This window comes from Liolophura sinensis, chromosome 10 (assembly GCF_032854445.1).
Source record: "Liolophura sinensis isolate JHLJ2023 chromosome 10, CUHK_Ljap_v2, whole genome shotgun sequence".
Lineage (NCBI taxonomy): Eukaryota > Metazoa > Mollusca > Polyplacophora > Chitonida > Chitonidae > Liolophura > Liolophura sinensis.
In genome coordinates this window covers 11,222,973-11,244,785 of record NC_088304.1, presented here as the reverse complement: position 1 = coordinate 11,244,785, position 21,813 = coordinate 11,222,973, and the positions used below count along the sequence as shown (strand labels likewise).

Sequence of the window (21,813 nt, the reverse complement as noted above, 5' to 3'; positions counted from 1 at the left end):
GACCCAGGAGTCTCTCACCAATGCGGTCGTTGTGAGTTCAAGTTCAGCTCATGCTGGCTTCCTCTCCGGCCTTCAAATTAATCATCGAATCTATGGTATATGTAGTTTACATTTCTTTTGCTGTTTAATGATTATAAACTATATGCTCAAAAAGCACAGGTGAGGTGCCTCACATTACCATACGAGTGTCATTTTACCATACAGTTTATACATGTGAATGAGAAATACAAACAGATATGCATAACATATATGTATTGATATGTAAAATGGCCTTTACCATATATCAGAATATCTATGTATACGTATGGCCTGGGTACACACAGGAAAAAACTGTATTGTGGATAAAGTGCATAATATAAATAATTCTGTACATTTTATGCATACAAGGCGCTGACATACATCTATATTGGTCTGTATCTGACCCTCGTTCAAATTTGCACCTGCACGAACTGGTGGTGAACTGCACATCCTGGAGGCCTGGTCCCTTTGCATTGTTTTAACGTGAATGTATGCTCAATGTGATGACAACACTGCAATCTGAGTAATTCCAGACCAGTGACGTCTAGTAAAGTGCAATTAACATCACTGCATTTTATTTTTTTTTTTTACCTAATTCTGCTTAAGCCATGGTGTGGGAAGCATGTAAATCGCTACTATTTGTGCATTTACATGAACAATTATAAAACTCTCACTGAGGTAAATTGGCAAGAGGCCGTATTTCACCGGTGACGTGTGGCCATTTACCAACTATCGCTCTATCTTCGCTGCTTTGGTTTTATTCTCTATGCTGCACGTCTTTAATTATATTTTAGTAACAATAAACGGTGTACGATTCTCGTGTGGCCATTTGCCAAGTCGTTCATGATGTACATATACATGTATGCAGGTCACGGGGTCAAGTTCACCAGTAATTTCTTCCAGTGGTTTCTTCCGGGCACTCCGGGTTTCCCTCCACTCACGAGGAGAAGTGAAACGTTCCTGATTAAGGCGTTAACCTGTAACCGAAATAAGTAAATAATTATTTTCTTTGGACGACTTTGACCATCGGAATGTTCAGTCTAGAGCAGGGAAAATGGCCACACGTAACTGGTGAAATACGACCTCTTGGCAATTTACATCTGTCAGGGTTTATTCTAAATGTTTATCTAAATGCTTAAATTAAACATTGCTTAAGTAGAGTCAGTTTTTAAGAATGCACTGATGTTAATTGCAGTTTCTTATACGTCAGTATTCTTGAATTACTCAAAATGCTGTTTTGTCATCACATACGTGCAATAACATAAGTTATTTCGTACATGATTGCGTCCTGATTGGCAACATGACGACATACCTCAAACCTCTTGCAATGGACTGTAACCCATGACGCTTGGGCCTGGCAATGCAGCTAGAATATTCTACCTCTATGGTCAGGCTGACGATATATGTATGTATGCCATATGTATACGTTATTCTGTATCGAAACCCCTCCGTTAATGTACGAAACATTCCATACCAAAGGTCATATGTTTATGTGTGTTAAATCGAGACGCTTGTTTTTTACTGTGCAAATTTCAGCGTTGCCAACGTAAAGGCTATACATGGGTTTTCAGCCTGTAAAACTGCCTGAAATTCTTTTCTGAGTGAGTGAGTGAGTGAGTGCTTGGGGTTTAGCGTCGTACTCAACAGTTTTTCAGTCATATGACGACGAAGGAATCCTTAGGGTGCATGTACGTGCCTCCTTGTTGCAGGACGGATTTCCACCGCTCTTTTATTTCGTGCTGCATCACTGAGACGGCTTTCCGAAGGCAAGTAAGCCGTCCCGCCCGAGCCATTATACTGATACGGGTCAACCAGTCGTTGCACTGTCCCCTTCATGCTGAACGCCAAGCGAGGAAGTTACAACTTCCTCTTTTAAAGTCTTAGGTGTGACTCGATCAAGGATTGATCCTAGATCTACCGGTCCCGAAGCGGACGCTCTACCAACTGTGCCATCCGTGCCGGTCCTCTTTTCTGAATGACATCTGCCCGCATGACTGGCACGTTAGCCTGTCATGGGCTTTAAAAACAGGCATATCTCTTTGTATTTCTCATTCACATGTATAAACTATCTTGTAAAACAACGCTCACGTGTTAATGTGAGGCACCTCACCTGTGCTTTTTTAAAATATATTTTATACCATTAAACTGGGAAAGAAATGTAACCGACATATACCATAAACTCGATGACTGATTTGACACTGGCCAGAACTTAAAAGCTAAAAGCTATAGATGGGTGTTCAGCCGTCAAGACTACTTAAAACTACATCTGTCAGTCTGATAGGTACATGTATGTTAGCCAGCAAAAGGCAATATGAAGTGCGCAGACAGCCCTTGAAGTGTCAACTTGAAGTGTCAACTTGAAGTGTATATATAATAGGCAGAGATAGGTAATGATGACATACCTATGCTCTTTTACAAAGCCCCTGATTGTGCAATATACGCACTCAGTTACACACGTGTATAAGCAGTTTGACCTATTTTTTTTCGTAAGTAAGTATCTGAATAGAGTCGTTCTACTTTGTGACCTGCTTTATATATAAATGGAGCTAGCAAACGTTTACTGGTGGACCGAGCGGAGAGAACATAGACGGCTCTGCGAGCTGAATTAAGAACTGGGCATCAAGCATGAACGCCCTTGGCCTGATCAACGTCCCGATTTGGGTCGTCGTTTTACTGACGGTTCTGTTCCTGTTTTACTGGTAAGCCTATTTGACACTGTATGTTGCATTTTACGCATACTGGTGAGCGTATCTAACAATTTGTGGCACATCGTATATTACATACTGTACTTCATATATATACTCGTCAGTATGTAATTAACACTAATGCATTTATAGCGCGACGTCGTATAAGTGAAATAGGCTTGAGCAATGACCCAGGAGCCTCTCATCAGTTTAGTCGAAAGCATATTTGACACTGTATGTTGTCAACAATCAAATGCATGAACGAATAAATGAAAGAATAAATGAATAAATCATGTAGGAAGAAATAGGATAAGTGACGAGTGCGTGGAAGACCAGTGCAGGTGTATGGCCCATGTATTCTATAGTTATGGCAATAGTGTTGCAATAGGGAAGTTTCAAGTTGGAACTCTTTTGTCGTCCAAGGTAAAAACAGTCCTACTCTGCCACGTGAATGTGAAAAACTTTAGGCAACCTTTTTGAAATTGATTTACTGATCACCTGTTTCACCCTTTTCCAGAAGCACAAATGACACCTCTTTCCTTCAGAAACTTCTCAGGTTCACAAAAATTCAGATTCTCAATCTAAGTTATAGAGAATGAGATCAAAATTAGTTGCCTAACATTTTTTACATGATTACATGATACAGTTCGACTTTTTCTACCTTCAACGTTAAAAGAGTTCGAACTCGAAACTTTCGCATTTTAGAAAGCCTCTAGTCAGTTGTCCAACATTTTGGCATGCTGCTAGTTATTTACACAATACAATACAAAGGACTCTTAAATGCTGCCTTACTTCATAATTTCGTCCGCACAAAATATGGTGACTATTTTTTTTTTTTGATTGATGTTTTAAGCCGTACTCAAGAATATTTCTCTTATACAACGGCGGCCAGCACTATGGTGGGAGGAAACCGGGCATAGCCCGGGGGAAACTCACGACCATCCTCAGGTTGTATCCAGACCTTTCCACTTGCGGTCGGAGAGGAAGCCAGCATGAGCTGGACTCACAACCGCGCATTGGTGAGAGACTCCTGGGTCATTACGCTGCGATAGCGCGCTAACCAACTGAGCCACAGATGCCCCTAATATGGCGACTGTTACAGTGCTGTGAAGAAGAAATACATATACGACTAATTAATAGATATGTACAGGTCACCCTTCGCTTGACATTACGAATTAGTGTCATAATTATATGTAGGTCTAGAAGAACTGCATGGACATCCGTATAAAATGAACTCGCCTGTACAAAAAGAACCTACCAACACTTTTAGTCGAAAGTTGATAGTGATTCCAGAAAGGAAATCGGGTAAATCCCTTTTCCAGAGACACTAATGACACCTCTATCCTGCAGAAAGCTCTCAAGCTCACAAACATTCACATCCACAATCTTCTCTTTCACTCCTCCAACGACTGGTTGACCCGTATCAGTACAATGGCTCGGGCGGGCGGCTTACTTGCCTTCGGTAAGCCGTCTCAGTGAAGCAGCACGAAATAAAAGAGCGGTGGAAACCCGTCCTGTAACAAGGAGGCACAATACACGTACATGCACCCTAAGGATTCCTTCGTCGTCATATGACTGAAAAATTGTTGAGTACCACGTTAAACCCCAAGCACTCACTCACTCACTCACTCAGAAAAGAATTTCAGGCAGTTTTACAGGCTGAAAACCCATGTATAGCCTTTAAGTTGGCAACGCTGAAATTTGCACAGTAAAAATTGTTCAGTACGACGTTAAACCCCAAGCACTCATTCACTCACTCACTCACTCTTTCACTCCTCCACTCTAAATTACTTTTTATGACACTTTTTACAGACGCCCATGCCACATGAAACAGTTGGACTCTTTCTATCTTCAACGATAAAAGAGTTCAAATTCGAAACTCCCGTATTCTAGAGAGCTTCTGGTCAGTTGTCCAGCATTTCGGCCAGATCCCAGTCCTGTATACACTGCAAAACAAAGGACTCTCGAATGCGTCCTTACTTCATACATTTCTTCTGCTATGAAGAAGAGAATACTTGTACGACTAATTACGAATTAGTGTAATAATTATGTGTAGGTCTAGAAGAACTGCATGGGCATCTGTACAGAATGAACGGATCCGTACATAAAAAATCTGTCAACACTTCGAATTGTCATTCCAGAATTCAGATCGCGTGACCAAATCATTGTGCATTTTTTAAATAGCTCTGACCTATGTTATGTATATTCCAAAAATTATTTCCTAATTTTTAAGTGCGATATTAATATCGTTTTGAATATGATCTCTACTGATGCAGAAGTTTTGCCAGGGCGCCTCCGTGGCCGATGTCGTCAGCGTGCCAGCGCGGCACACTGAGACTTAAGCCTCTCACCAAATGTATTATTTTAAACAAACTCAACGCTGTCGCGAAAAGCAAGGAATAATGATTTGCCTGTATGTGTGTCCTTCTGTGACGCTTTAGTTGCCGTGTAATTACTTCTGCAAATATTGTCCGATCTTGATAAAATTTTGTATTCATTAAAATTTTGCTTTAATTCAGTTCGAAAACCATACCCATCTATTTACAAATTTGGCATAATCAGTGATTTGCGTAATTTTCATTCATCGCAGGTTATAACTGTTCCAAATATTTTCTGATTTTGATAAAGTTTTGTGCACAGGCTGACTTTTTGGAGCCGCAGATATCATTTGAAAACAACCCCGATTGGTCAAAAAGTTTGCATATTCAATGAATCCCGTCATTCTCACTGGCCGTTAGTTTCTGTTCAAATTACTGATCAAAATTTTGTGTTTATTGAATATAACCTCAGGCGAAATTAAAAAAAATCAGCTTGACCATTTCATGGGTTTTTGAATATTTATTTATTTACTTTTTGATGAGAACTTTACGCTGTATTTCGTCTAAACGACGGTGACCAGCATTAGGGTGGGGGGAAACCAGGCAGAGCCAGGGTGAAACCCACAGCCATCCGAGACTGCTTGGAGACAACCGGAGACGAAGCCAGCATGAAATGGATTCAAACTCACAGCGTTCGCATTTATGAAAGGCTCATGTGTAATTAAGCTTCGCTAGCCTGCTAAACACTAGGCCACGGAAGCCCTCCTTTTGCATATTCAATGTGGCCTATAAGCTCTCTGTGAATCTGTTTAGTGTAAACAGGTTAATCGGCCTGTTTCCTGTCCTATAACTCCTTGATAAAACAGTGATGTGCCAGTGTTTGTAATGAAAGTTGTTTTAGAATGTTTTTAATCATTGGAAATCACATTACATACCGTATGTAAATGATTGGGTGATAAAGGTAGCATCATAGTCAAAATGATCGATGATGTCAGAAAGTCGCTGTTTTATTTTAAATGAGTTCGATTGAGTGCACACTGAAATATCCAGGTCACCTTGACTGCCCTTATTTGTGTAGCTAATACATGTAATGTGTGTAGTAGATAAACCGGTACCTTACTGGATTCCGATTGCCAAGTTTATAGTCCCAGATATGACAATCACTCTTTGGTGATGCTTATGGTTTATTCGTGAGAAATGTATTTTTGTAACAATTATTTGTGATGAATGTAAATAATGTACATGGAAGTCGTGAAAATTATTTAACACGTATGAAAAGATTCTAGATTAGGGGAGTAAGGCCTTGTTCTCGCAGAGGTGAGCCCCCGCGGGTCAAAAGAATAGGACCTCACCCCTTTAGGTAAGATGTCGAAGAAGGCAACTAATCTCTCTCGTGTGGGCCCAGTGAATATAATGGGCTCACACCTTTGCGGTTGTCTAAGAGAAATCCAGGGAGCAACCTGTTTGCCGTTAGTTGCGACCCGTAATGTCTGAGGATGGGGTCGTGGAGGCTGAGGGCGTGCTGGTCTTACGAGATCTTTACTCCCAACACGCCACTTTAGCCCTTACTTGAAGAGAGACGGGTGGACGGATGGGTCCGGTCCGAGCGGTTGGTTTGATCACGTCTTACCTCTGCGTGGTCATAAAATTTCTGAATAATACCACTCTTTAAAGAATAAATGTGATTTTTTCGAATTTAGTTTTCGAGATTGCTTTTTAGACGGTTGTTCCTGGGTTAGTCGAGTAGTTCGTCTATGAAGTGCTATCTTCTTCACTGGGTGGGAGACGGATGAGCTCGTGGTGGGGAGTGGGGTGTGCATATTAAGGCCATCTATTCCAGCATACCTCATGTGGTTTCCTTGGTGTGATTCTTGATGGGTTACCCCAGGTTCAGGCTCAGGTGGGGAACGTGTGGCGTGAATTTTTTTCTTATTTAGCATATCTTCTTTAAAACCTTCTCCACATGTTTCTAATGTATCTATCAGGTTTTCGTCTCAGTTCGAAGTCTAGTTGAACTAATGAGCCTTCTTCATATAACCGGAGTATTAAACTAAGCCTTTAATATGCAACAAAGCTTAAAGTTCATCCAACAAACCCTGCCTACAACTGTGTTTTCAATCCATCCATGTAGATAAATTTAATAAATGTCAAGATCTCTCCGTTTGGTCTTCGCATGCGGGACCATATTGTGGAAGCTAATATCAAGTTAAAGGATATAGCTCCTGTGTCTTTTCTGGAGTCTCCTCCCTGGCTTCTTTCATAACCTAAACCAATATTTGATCTACGTAAACCTAATAAATTCAATAAAAGTCCTATAATTCAGCAAAGTTTTGCTGAAATTAAGGCTAACTATGCAGATTATAAATTTTTATATACTGGTGGGTCAAAGGATGGGGAGTAAGTTGCGTCTGCGGCTGCCTAAGAACAGCGAGTCTTCTCTCCGTCTTCCATCTTCTTCAATCTCCCCAGGGTGTTTTACTCTTGTCACCCCCATTGTATGAATTTAAGACCCTTAACTACGGCGTTAAAAGTCATTCAAATAAAAAGATTAATAAATCGATGGGGTAATGAACAATAAAAGCATTGATTTATCTATTTATTTATTTATTTGATTGGTGTTTACGGCAAACTTACTTCCGACGGAGGAATGAAAGAATAAAAACTTAACTCAGGTAAGCTATTTAACTGATGCCACATGAACCTGCATTTGCCAACTATTACACTGTCGTCACCGCTCTGGTTTCGCTCTCTATACTGTAGTCTTCTATATTCAAATATAGCTGCCTATAGTCTTCTGAACAATGGGCCCCACTTTCATTTGAACTGCTCAAAAATAAGGAAAGATATACATATATGTCAACACAACTTCTGAAATGAAAAGACAACCAGAACTAATGCTAGGTGTGTCTTTGTTTCAGGTACACAACAAGAAATAATGGTATCTTCAAAAAGATAAACGTTGATGGTCCTACACCATGGCCTGTGATGGGAAACGCCCACGAAGTGCTGATAAAGGTTCGTGTTTTGGTTGTCGACAACTTATCTTGTCTTAATATTGATGTCCAGCATACAGGTTAAACAAGAGTGCTGGAAGCAAATCAAGTGTGCTGGAAACACATGTCCTACTAAGTGTGCTAGAATGAAAGTGTGCTAGAAACACAAGTGTGTGGCAGTACACGAAAGTGTACATCATAAAGCAAAAGTCAAGAACACAACAGCAAAGACAGTGTGAAATGTCAGATGGACCCACGTGATCAGTGAAATCCGACCCCTTGTCAATTTACGTCTATAAGGGTTTTCACTTAACCGTTCATGTAAATGCTGAAGACGTATCAACTAACACGTCCCCGTGCATAAGCAGAAGAAAGGACAAGTCATATCTAGTGTTGTTAACACCATCACCATTTGATGTTGAGATGTGAAAGACAAAGACCCTGAACTATACATTTTGATTTCAGATAAAAGGGTTATTGCTTTATTTAGTTGAAATTGGCAATAAATCCCCAATCAAACAAAATGGAATCGAATTTTTTTGTCTTTTAGGATAAGAAAAGAATTATAATAAAAAGATACAATAAACCCGCGAGCCTCTTCCGTCAATCATATGTCACATTTGACTTCGCACTTCGTTAACAGTGTTGACGTCTTTTGATTCCAGGGATTCAATGAAACTTACGCCGATTGGTTCCAGAAGTATGGGCGAGTGTTTGGGTACGTTCATGTAAACATTAGCCATCCTACTTATATAATGTTACACTAAAAAATATCTGTTAAGTATAATATCAAGTGTGTGATCTGAATGTATGTTATTATAGCATAATACGGTGAATCTTTATGTTGGAACAGGAGAGTATTTGTGCTATGTTTAACAGAAATATCTGTCGTTATAACGGATGCATTCTAGCATATCTCAGACTTTAGAGTGATATCATTGTAATGTCTAGGGGCGGAACGTGGCTCAGAGGTAGCACGCGCGATTCCAACCACACGACACGAGGAAGTTTCGGATCAGTTGCGGACAATGGGTTGTAGATTCTCTGACTCCCAGCGTTCGTGAACCTTGGCGACAATCAGCTGTTGACGAAAAACATGCGATCGACTGTGTGAACTATCGTACCATGAGCTTAATACCAATATGGTGAGCATGTATGTTTCAGATATATGTCACAGGTGGAAAAGTTCGCCAGTAACTTGCCAAAAGCCTGTGGTTTAACCCTGCACTCATCGGTTTATTCCTCCTGTAAAGTTTACCGCAAATTGTAAACAAGTGAATAGTTTTTGAGATTACCGTTAAACAACAGTCAAAGTAAATGAAGTAAGTAAGAAATTCTTATTTCAAAAACATACCAGTGCCGGCACATTAAATACTAGGCTGCAATGTGACATTTTCTGTATTTTCATAGTATAAAGTCTATTTCACTTGACTGATGGCATCATAGCGATAATCCAGTGCGGTTGGCATCTCGAATTACCAGTGTGATGGGATTTAATCAACAACAGAATTCCGCATTTTCGTAATACAATAGGTTGCTTCCCTTTTCAAGGATTTAATTAATCATTGTGAAAGATTAAATTCCATCACAGCGGTACTTCCGAATGATGACGTCATTGGATAATTGCACTGATACCTTGCGTCAAGGGAAGTAACCTATGCATTACGAAAATACGGTATATAACCGAGAAGGAGTGACAACTTATCTTTATGTAGTTTATTTGTGGACGCCCCTCAATGGTTGATTCGATGCGTCTAATTAATTACCTTGCTGCTATCTCGCCTAGCACTCAGCACTGAGAGGTGAGAGAGTGTTATATAATGTGGCTGGGTGGGGTGTCATATCCAATGCCTTTGGCATGGTGCTTTAGTGGCGGCAACATTTTGACGGCGTTGACTCGCCCTGGCACAAAAGATATGTCAAACTGCTGCACCCCCACCCCTACTCGCCACCCCTACCACCATCCCTACCCACCACTCCTACCACAATCCCACCACCCCCACCTCTTCCCACCACCCCCATCCTCCACCCATACCACCATCCCGCCACTACCACTATCACTCAGAGCATCCCTCCAACCGGAATCCGCTAGAGGATTAATTAATGATAAATGGCGATATCATCATGGGCCAACATAAGTTTTAATCAACTTCCTAAGCAGGTGTAATCATGTGTTTAACACCAGTCTACTCCTAAATATCGAGAATTGTCACACAGTGTAATATTTACACCACATTTGATTTCTGCTTCAGCCATTTTGAAGGGTCCCATTCGCTACTGGTCGTTGGAGACGCCGAAATGTTAAGGGAGATAACTGTGAAGGAATTCAGCTCATTTACCAACAGAAGAGTAGGTATTCAGTGACAGTAGGATATTTCGGACCATTCTCTTCATACTGATATACTGTATGAGTCGACTGATTAATGAAACATACAGATTAAAGAAGAAAAAAAAACAAGAACATGCACAAAACAAATCAACTGGTAAATGGACGGAGATCATTCTTTTAATAACCTTTGAGCTTTATTGCGTTATTTGCATATTTCACCATGGCCTTGATTTGTCATAGCTTTCCATGCAATAACTTTCCAAATTGTCTGATAAAATTTTGATGCAAGTTCATTGTGCATAAGCTAAAATCAAGTTTATTTACGTGCTAATTAATTTCTTAATGGTAAAACGTTCAGTTGTTATAAAATCATTAAGTTATAAAAAGAATCATGTCTCTGACAAGTCACACTGATTGAGTGCGTGAAACGCCTGTTCACAATTGAAGCATGTCATTTGGTTTATTAAACATTTAATATTTTGTATGTTACGCTTTCACTATACTTGAGTATGCACGCATGATAAACTGTATATGGTTGGCTTAAGCAATGTTGCGTTACCTCTTGAACATGAAGAGCGCTGTTGGGCGTTGATACTCACCATCTTTGACTGTAACTGTTCTTCTTTGCCAGAACTTTGGGATCTTGGAGGTGGCGGAGCCGCCAGTGACGGAGTTCCTCACCCTAATGGAGAATGACGACTGGCGCCACAACCGTAACTCCCTCACGCCGACCTTCAGCGGCGGCAAACTGAAAAAGGTCAGTCAAGGTCACGTCATGCTAGCAGGACGTGTATGTGCTTGATAAGTTCACATATGTCTTGTTGCTTATTATTTCTGTCATCACGCGAGTCTTAAAAAAAGTGGTATTTGGTTTTCTTTTAATAATCTGCGTGCAATCATAACGTTGCCTAACATTTTAAGGTCACAGTTCACAGCATTTAACATGTTGCATGATTAACACTTAAATGTTGACATTTTACCATGTGAGATTTTTGATAAATATAAGTAGACGTGGGACACGTTTTCTTTATCCCACTGGGATATGATCGTAATATTTACACTATTTGACAGATGACAGACATGATCGTCGATGCCGGACAGACGTTTGTGAACACGCTGAAGAAGAAGGCGGACACCGGAGAGCCGGTCGACATGAAGCAGTAAGCATGATTGTCTGCTTGAAAACAATGCTGATTTATTAAGTGGTTTTGTTATGATAATCAATCGGGCATGCACAACGACGTGGTGGACGATTGTAATCACGACTAGTGTTGCAAATGATTTGATTTGAAAACCATGTTACCCAAGTCACAGAACTTGATAGCTTATTTCAAAGATATCGTCTCGATTATTCTCTTCACGTCAGAATCTGGCGACCATGGTTAGAGGTTCTGTCGAGAGACACCTGGTTTTGTCATACGAGTGAAAAATGACATAACCCATGTTTACCAATGAACATAGTGAACATTATGAGCAAAATACCGTGGCAAACGAGTACAAATTTCCATTAGTCGAACTGTAGGCGTATCTCCATTTCAGTTGACAAAACTTACACAGAGACAGATTGTTGACTATCGAGTCTATCATTTCTAACAAACTTCAGCCAAACCTGACGTCACAACTCACTGAAAACACTTACACTACTTATAGCCCGATTTCCATCAACGAATTTGGTCAAATCTGGCCATGTGTGCACCTTCGCTCCTTCCCTTTTTCACTATCACGGGGACCGAGGTGGTTAGCACGCCGGAATGGCGCAATGTTCCGGGAACCCCCTGCAATGTGGTCGCTGTGAGTTCAAGTCCAGCTCATGCTGGCTTCCTCTCCGACCGTACGTGGGAAGGTCTGCCAGCGTAAAAACACCTATCAAACAAATAAATAAATAAATATGTCATAAATTTTTAACAAAAACACCTCACGGTTTACCATGATACGGTCGTTTGCCCTGGTCACTCTGGATTATGTTAATTATCCATTTGCGTCAGATCGGTGAACTTTTTTAGCAGAGATCGTAGACGGGAGGCTATAAAACACTGAATTGTTTTGTAATGTTTCAGACATACTGGAGCCTACACCATGGACGTCATCGCTGCCACAGCGTTTGGCATTAAACTGGACACTCAGAACACACCAAACGATCCTTTTATCAATTACGCTAGGAAATTTTTCGACTTTTCCCTGCTCAACCTGACCTTTATGATCTTGTGTAAGTGTTAAACAGTGTGACCGTCCATTGATATGGCTATTCGTAAATAACTAATTAATTATATTTGCTCATTTTTCGTTCTCATGTTGTAAAGCTAATGTTAAAATATTTACAAAAGTTTTAAAGGTCCACTAAATACTTTAAGTTCTTCGACAAGAATGTCCATTTTTTTCTAACTTTCAACATACTTCTACCCGAGAGTTCATGCATGAAAGCCTTTGTATATTTTTCGTTTCCTCCCACATTATTGTCAATTTTCACGTAATACGAGCATAAATGATATAAATGGCGATGGTGGATTTTACCTTTGTGAAGTTAATCAAGTTACTTCTTTTTTTTCAGTTTTCTTTCCGTTTCTGAAACCTTTAATCAAGGTTTTCAAAATGCAAGTCTCGCCGAAAGATTCCATAGACTTCTTTAGTAATGTCTTGAAACAAGCCTTGGCAGAGCGAAGAAACAACCCGGGGGTATGTGCGAAAACTAAATTGTCGTATAGACTTGAAAGAAAAGGGCAAAACTAAACCAACATGCGTGGTAATGTATTGCACATGAAGTTTTAAAAGCATACATTTTCATTTGTTTCATGTTGCATTTCAAAATAGGCAAACTCACGCACACTGAGAAAATCGAAAGCTCTCCCATTTGATTAATTTTAACCAATCAGACGAGAGTTACTTCAATAACCCTTGAAGCTGTTTTTGCAGACGTCACCCGAAGCCAGTTTTCCCTTTTAGCTATGTGAGATGCGGGTACTATTGAAGCGACATTGCGTTGGTGCCTTCTTATAAATGGCGCATCCCATAATTTCTTAAGAATTCCTGTTGAAAACTCTATTCATAGAGTTATCACGCACGTTGAAACAAAATGGATGTGGCCGTTTATGTGTGTGTCCCTCTCTCTTCCTGAATAATAAATATACATATATAAATGATTGGTTGTCTTTTAAGTGTGTAAGGTCTGCTGCTGCCACTCAATACGTGAAGGTGTTTTATTTTAGGTAAGTTTATGATGTCTGCATGTATTTCACTTCTGTTATCTTTAGAAATATTCTGACTTCTTACAACTAATGATCAACGCAGAGAAAGAAGCCCAATCAATGTCGGGAAACACGAGAGGTTCCCTTAGTAACGGAACAGTCCATGAGTCTGAAGGGGACGATGGTTACTGGAAGGACAAAAGGAAAGGACAAGGTAGTCTTCGTGGATCTCATTTAGCATGGAGAATGTTACTTCAACCGCCATAATATTGTTCAACGCCGCCTTAGTCCACCGTAGCAAAACGGAGCGAGATGTTATGAGGGATTAGAAAAGTGGAGGTGTTTGCATGAGCTCAGGTGTGAGCATATACGTTTTCGTTAACCCTAGCTTGTGTGAGTTAGTTGTACGGCAATCTAACACAGACATTGTAGTTGTAATGCAAGCCAACACGGACAAGTAACCAGTACCATACTTTACAACTTGTCCCTTCCTCGGCGATCTTAAACAGATATTGTAGTAGTAAGGAAACAAAAACAGACAAGTAACCAGTACCACACTGTACAACTTGTCTCTTCCTCGGTGATCTTACACAGATATTGTAGTTGTAATGCAAGCCAACACAGACAAGTAACCAGTACCATACTTTACAACTTCTCTCTTCAGTCATCTGAAAACAAAACATTCATTAAAATCTATTTACAATATCTATTTACAATTTTATCTCACAAAAAAGCCGCTCAGAGTGTCCGGGAAAAACCACGGACCTGGTTTTGAAGAGTTAGTGACTTATATAATGACGGTCAGTGTTATGGGTGGAGAAAACTGGAGTGCCCGGTGTAAACTACCCGCCTTCGGCAAGTTACTGACCAGTTTTCCCTCGTGTGAAATAGATAAATTGCTCACCATATTTGTGAAAGACATGTCTTCAACGAATCTTAGGTTGCGTAAAGTAACACTAACGTTACTGACAAGTGTCTTAGCAAATTTTCCACGCCCTGCTCACCCCTAGACGTGGCCAGAAGGTATGATTGAATTTTTTAACCTGTTCCTGACTGTTACTGATCTTGTAGGCTTGACTGACTCTGAGATTCTGGCAGCCTCCATCCTGTTCTTCACGGCGGGTTACGACACCACGGCCTCGACACTGGCCCACCTGTTCTACCACCTGGCCATGAATCCTGACCACATGGACAAACTCATCGCCGAGATCGACGAGCACTACCCGAATGTAAGTCACCTGTCACTCACACACACACACACCTTTTCTAGCACCTGGCCATGAATCCTGACACATGAACAGACTTATCTCCAAGATCGACGAGTACTACCCGGATGTAAGCCACCCTCACTCACACACTCACTCACGAATTCTACATCCTGGCTGATCATTCATAACGGAGTGGACCGTGGTTTTGTGGTTGAAAGTCTATGTCTTTCAGTCTCTGGGACAAACTAGATGAAGGTTTAAACCAGCTCACTGATTCTCCCGTGGAAAAGATGGTTAGAAGGTTGTCAAAGGTCGGTGGCCTACTCCTAATATTGCGCAAAGTCACAATCAAGTAAATAAATAAATATAAAAAATAAACAAAATGCATTAATTCCGACAGCATGGGCACACTTATCACGTAGACTGACTGACGAGAGCTTACATTTCCGCTCACTCTAGTCTCAAATCTAAAACGTTTGGGGCTAGGCCTCTGTGGTGGTTAGCTGTCCATCGCGGCGCAATGAACCAGGAGGCTCTCAGCAATGTGATCGACGCGAGTTCAACACCAGTTGGCTTCCTCTCCGTCCGTACGTGGAAAGGTCTGCCACCAACATGCGGATGGTCGTGAGTTCCTCCCGGACTTAGCATGGTTTTCTCCCATCAGAATGCTGCCCGCTGTCCGATAAGTGAAATATTCTTAAGCATGATGTAAAAAGCCAATCAAATAAATAAATAATAGGCTATTATTTAAATGAATAGCACATCATTACCATATCAACGCACTGTGCTTAAGATATTATGCGAATGGTATTATTTATCACTTCTTTGACGCCTGACTAAAGATTCTTCCTAGATCCTTACTATCGTTAAATTGACCGTCATACTCAAACACTTTCCAAATATTATGCGAATATAAAAATGTTTACCGCTTGTTGGCTTCGGTGCACGGTTTTATAGTATTGGTCTTTCTCATTTTAGGGCAAAATGCCGGATTATGAAAGCATCAGCAAGCTATCTTACCTGGACAAGGTGATCCAAGAAGGACTGCGCATCAACCCTCCCATCGCAAGGTAAGCACGGTATACCTGAGGAAAACCCATATTCATATATTGCGTACTTTATTTTGGCTTCTAAAGTGTCTTGTATACGTCAAATTATGTGAATGGCAGTGTGGGTTTATTTCAGGCAATTCACAACCAGTTCTGTTCCTGGAGATGTTCAGTATGCTGTTTTGTTGATACACTGACACCTTTGTTTTGTGGTGTTGTAGAATGGACAGGATATGCAATCGTGACTGCACAGTTAGAGGTGTTCACATTCCAGCAGGAATGGGCGTGGCTTTACCATCTACATGATCCACCATGACCCGGCTACTGGCCCGACCCGGAAGTCTTTGATCCAGAAAGGTGCGAATGTACTTTTATTCCGGGTATAATCTTCACCCTTGTATTAAAAAGAAAAATGACTTCAAGACTTTCCCCTTTGCTCTCAGATACTGTCAGATAACTGGAACAACTAGCCGAATAGATAAAAAAAACATAGTGGTCTTTCGTGATAATTTTATGTACATTTTATTCATCAGATTCGTATGACCTGTCGTCATTTTAGGTCTCCTGACAGTACTTGCATGATTTTATTGGCCAAATAACAGATAATGTAATACTGTGCGTGATTTTCATTGGTCAGATTCTCCCCGGAAAACAAGGAGAAGCACCACCCACTTCAGTGGATCCCGTTCGGGTACGGTCCCAGGAACTGTATCGGAATGAGACTGGCTTTGTTTGAGATGAAGGTTATCACTGTTCAACTCTTACAGAAGTACAGATTTGTCCCCAACAGCAAAACTGTAAGTATAACAGCCTGAATATTTCCATTATATACTTGATCTTTTAAGTGCTTGTAGGGGAAATTTACTATTAAGGAAGTTGTCCATATTTTCTTAATACGGTAGTTTCAAGTTCGAACTCTTTTATCGATGAAGGTAGAAAAAGTCCAACTGTAATATGTGACCTGTCAAAAATATTAGGCAACTATTTTTGATCACATTTATTATAACATGAGAGTCTAAATAAGTGTCCGAAAAATTGAAGAAAACCTGATGGAGAAAATTGAGAAGCTGAACGCCTTTGAACATTCTAACTTCTAGAAGTTTCTAAAGAATTGTCATTTGTGCCTCTCGAAAAGGGTGTGCCTCTCGAATCACATCGGGAGTTTAAATAATTTATACCCTACACAGGTATAAGCGTGACGATCTCGGCTGACGTCATTTTTCTTTGACGTCACGGCTGTCTGCAATGGACATGACTATTCTCAGCGCGTGAATAACTTAGTTATAATATACATGAAATTCCGCCTATTGGGAAACCATCGCCCTTCGCTTTGTACATGACAAACCTTCACTCAATTTTGTTTTTTTTGTTTTTGTTTTTTTTTTGTTGGGTAGATTTTGAGTAATTGTGTTCGGTGGTGTATTTTAATTGTAGAAACCCTTGAAGTTTGGGAATAACCAATTACTGTCGAGCACTAAAAGTGGAGTGTGGGTGACGGCCGTACACAGGGAGTAAAGACAATGATGTATCCGTGTTGGACAATGTGAACGAAGAAAATGATGGCGACAACGACCTATATCTAATTCTATACACTGTTTCTACAGCTTTGAAAATATGACTGTTTCCATATCTCTTGACAAAGTTTGTATATACTAACGTAATGACATTCATTTGTACATTAAATCCTGAATAAGACATTTATATTTTTATATTCACTTTGTACCCTCGTGAGTAAATAAAACCATATTTTTTACTGATACCTACTTAAATATATACATGTATTACACAATTATTGTTGGATTTCCTTAAAATGTCTACTATACATTTTAAACACGCTGACAATCAGTAGAATTTCTCCCGGATCTGCCCAAGTTTCCTCCAACTGGCTGACGTCGTATATGTGAAATATTTTTGACTACGTCTTAAAACATCAAATAAATAAATAAATGAATAAAAAGTGGATAGGCCTATACATATTGTGGGATGTGTCGTCTTTATCTTGTAGACATTGAGTACATACTTTGTAGAATGCCTAGTACTAGCTGACTATAGACTATTAGTCATGTGACAGATATGTAACATTGTGTCTAAAATTTAAAAAAAAAATTCTTAAAACGTTATTATTATTATCATTATTATTACAGCTAGTGAACTTTTACACATACGTTATGGAATAGCAGTTCCATTCAGTTGGGTCCATTATCAGGATGCTTGGTTTTTAAACACCACTTTCAATACCATTTCGGTCACATAACGTTGTCCCCACGTAACATGCCTGCTGGCAGATCCCGTAATTATAGGCCTAGCACTGCCACACTGAAAAACCAGGCCCAGTACACACGAGATGAAAGGCACAGTATGCAGAATTTTAGCGGCAAGCCCGATATTTGTTTACAACTCGTGACAAACTATGAAAGGTCATTCCGAGTCGATAATAGCAAATCACAGCCAACTTCCAACTCAAGGCAATCACTGTCACCATAATTACCACGGAAGAGAGAGAATCCAGCCCCACCTCCCCACGCCTTTGTCGTCTTGCGTACGAGTAATTTTTGTATGCCACACAGATACGCCATGCTCGGGACTGTCGTGTTGTCGGGAAGTCATTTAACCTCTCCACATGGCAACCATTGCTTTGTTTTGTTTTGGGGTTGACCTACAGGAAATTAAGACGCAATACTGTCAGGACACGTACGATGGTATTTCCTTAGGGAAAGCCGAGAAGGAAATGTTAAGAACAAGGGTTCTACTGTTTTTTTCACCAGTGGTAGGTAAATTAGTCGGATTTTACGAAAAGCCACACTAGAGGGGCTGAAGGTTTAATATCAGTAGCTAATGTCCCATGAGAGTTAATGTGAACTGCAACGTCACCAGACACGGTCAGCATGTGAGCGATCCCCACGCTTTTCATTGAACGGATGATAGCTTACCTCAATACCATCAACAAACGGTCTTACACTCGGCGAGTTCGAGACAAAATTCGTGGCCTATATCGAACAACTCCCTGGCCTCGGCTTCAACTCGGGAAGGTATGACCTAAACTTGACCATGCCGGTGAAGGTAAAGCTGATCCTTGATCAAGTCAGGTGATTTGTAGTGTTTAATCAAGCGCAACAATAATGACATGTGCCTCGCCACTCCACAGCGTAAATTTGTAGAGGGGTCCTAAGGGGCCGAGAAGGGTTAGCACTCCAGCGCAACGCAATGACCCAGGTGAGGTCACTCTCAATCCGTGAGTGGGAAGGTTGGGCAGCAACCTGCGGATGGTCGAGTGTTTCCTCCTGCCATAATGCTGGCGGCCGTCGATTTAGTGAAATATTTAGTGAAGTACGACGTAAATCCAATGAATAAATAAATATATAAATAAATTACTGGACATTCATTATTATTTCACCCGTAATTATAGTAAAACTAAGTGCATCAAAGCCTACGACTGCCGCGTCACCACAGGCAAGTTTTGCTTTAGCTGCATAGACTCCTTCACTCGGGTGTAGGAAACGGCACTTATACCGCTCTGGACCTTCGACAGGTGACGGCAAACCGGTGGTCCACCCGATCGATCACGTCGTTATCGTACGTCGCACTCAAGAATATTTCACTTATACGACGGCGGCCAGCATTATAGTGTGAGGAAACCGGTTGGAGCCAAGGGGAAACACACGACTATTCGCAGCTTGCTGGCAAGCCTTCCCATGTATGAGCTGGTCCATGAATTCACAGCGACCGCATTAGTGGGAGGCTCCTGGGTCATTGCGCTGTGCTGGCGTGCTAACCCTTTTGGCCACGGAAGGCATCGTCCCGCTGGGTTAAACATTACACGCAATATTGCGTGTGCACTCCCCTGACCAGATTCTCCAGCCAAGGCGTGATGGAAGTCCGTAAGTATCGAAGTATTCTCCCCGGACAAGATGTGGGTTCGCCCACAATGGAGACGGCCAAGGGATTCAAATAATCATTGTAAAATCCAGACTCTTTAACGCATGCTGATTAAAATTCCAAATTTATTACCTTTAAGTGTGGGAACATCAGAACGGTCTAACATGTCCAATTTCAAACACATCAAATAACTTCAGTACATCTCTGACTAGTAAACCATACTAACGTACTGCTTACGTTAATCTAAGTTGTAAATTATCACATTACTGCATTTATTTGTTTCATGCAAAAGGTGTGGTCAACAGTATGTTGGAAAGACGACCCAAAAATTTCATCAAAGGGTATATGACACCAGAAAATCAATCTGTGAAAAACAGTTGCTAAATAGCAAACAGTTTTTTTTCTCCGCCTATGGTTGCGATCACTTTAGCATTCAAGAAATGGACATAATTTATCTTCAAAAGGATACGGTTTTCGATGTCGAATCCTTGATGGGGAACTGTTTTGGAAGTTGGAGCATGGTTCAGTTTTTCCTTGTGGGTTAAATGACAATGTTATGGAGGTTAATGACGTAACATCTAGTCAACAACACTATTCTGACATAATACAACTGTTCAAATGCAATTAAGAAAGTCAACGCATCTAAAGATAGCCGAGAGACACGCGAGAGACAGATAGATAAGCGATAGTGAACCCTTTCCGTCTCACGTAGGAACAAACATTTCGGACTGAGAATCTGGGGCAAAAATCAGCTGTAGACATGACCATGTTTTAAAGGGCTCACGACTATGTAATTCTGGATGCTAGTACGTCATGTAAACCAGTCAGGTTAAGCGTACAGAAGTCAGTTGGAAAATCCGTTCAGTTTATATCCTGATTAGGGGAAATGCGCTCGTTACTTTCTCATTTCATGTCTGTAAATCTGTAGGCCTTACAACACTAACCTCGTGTCTTTCCTTGTTTTATAAACACTCGGGCCTAAAATAAATGTAGCAAAAACTAAAGCAGTTTGGATATAGTGTAGAGCCTTTAAGAAGTACAAGGGCTTTGTAACGCTAAAATCGTTTCTGTTACACATCAAGAGAACTGGAGGTCGGCTTCCTTTGCTTTGTTCACTATGCTTTGTGTTCCAGTCTCAAATTGTCTCTTCATCAAGTCTTCTTACTACACGCTCTTTCATTGTTTCACTAAACCTGGTTTGCCTCATTCTGCTTAAACCTGTTAAGTTCAGTTTTTATATTTACCTAAACGAGGTCTCCTGCAGGAGATCTTCCCGAAGATTTATTCGATAGATTTCTTCGCTTTACGCTATTGTGAAGACATTATCATTTAAACAATGAACAACAACATTCTCCCATCTCTGACAGAATCTACTGACGTAGGAACAAAACTTGTCACATTCCTCCTACTCTCTCCATGGCCGACCATCCTAGCTTAGCCCTTATGCACTGTTGAGAGACAATCAATTTTCGATATACCAGTAGATTGAGTTTCGGTTCATTTGGTACCCAACAAGCCATTTCATACCCTGTAATCCTAAATAATCCCATGTAAATATTATGGTAAAGCCAACAAACTGAACGCTTCTAGCCACATTTCACGTCACCTAGCAAGGTCCATGTGATCATGCAAATATGAGTTGTTATATTACAAAAACCTCAAGCTGGTGCAAGACTTTTTGTTAGCTTCTTCGAGCTGGCCCTAAAGTACTTACACTATAGAGCTTCATATTTCCAATTTTACTCAACAAGACCCGATATTCTGCAGTAATACGTGAACAACGCAGCGTCATCATTTATCCCTGATGAAACGCTGTCCCTTCTGACATTTTCTTGCACCGACATTTCAACGTTCAGAAAACAGATACATACCACTTCCATAGATCAGACTCGTATGTCGAACCTGCAAAAAACGTGATGGTCTATCGTTATGCTTAAGCAAATTTTACCCCGTAAAACTCGGGCATATTGCACCCACAGTATTAACATGCTGTAACAAACTGGCCGTTTTTCTGGCTCTGTATAGTTCAAACCACTACTGAACTGTAAAAACTGTCATTTAATCTTGCCGTTTATTGTGACTGTTTCTTTACTAATGTGATCAGTCTTTTACTTCGAAGTAGAGTGTATTTCATTTATACAGCAGCATAGTGGTGG

At 40.5% G+C, this 21,813-nt stretch overlaps 1 pseudogene; it reads left to right on the top strand.

Moving 5' to 3' along the window:
- Positions 1-2,548: 2,548 nt before the first annotated feature.
- On the top strand, positions 2,549-17,554 carry LOC135476711 (cytochrome P450 3A24-like; annotated as a pseudogene).
- The last annotated feature ends 4,259 nt before the right edge of the window (positions 17,555-21,813 follow it).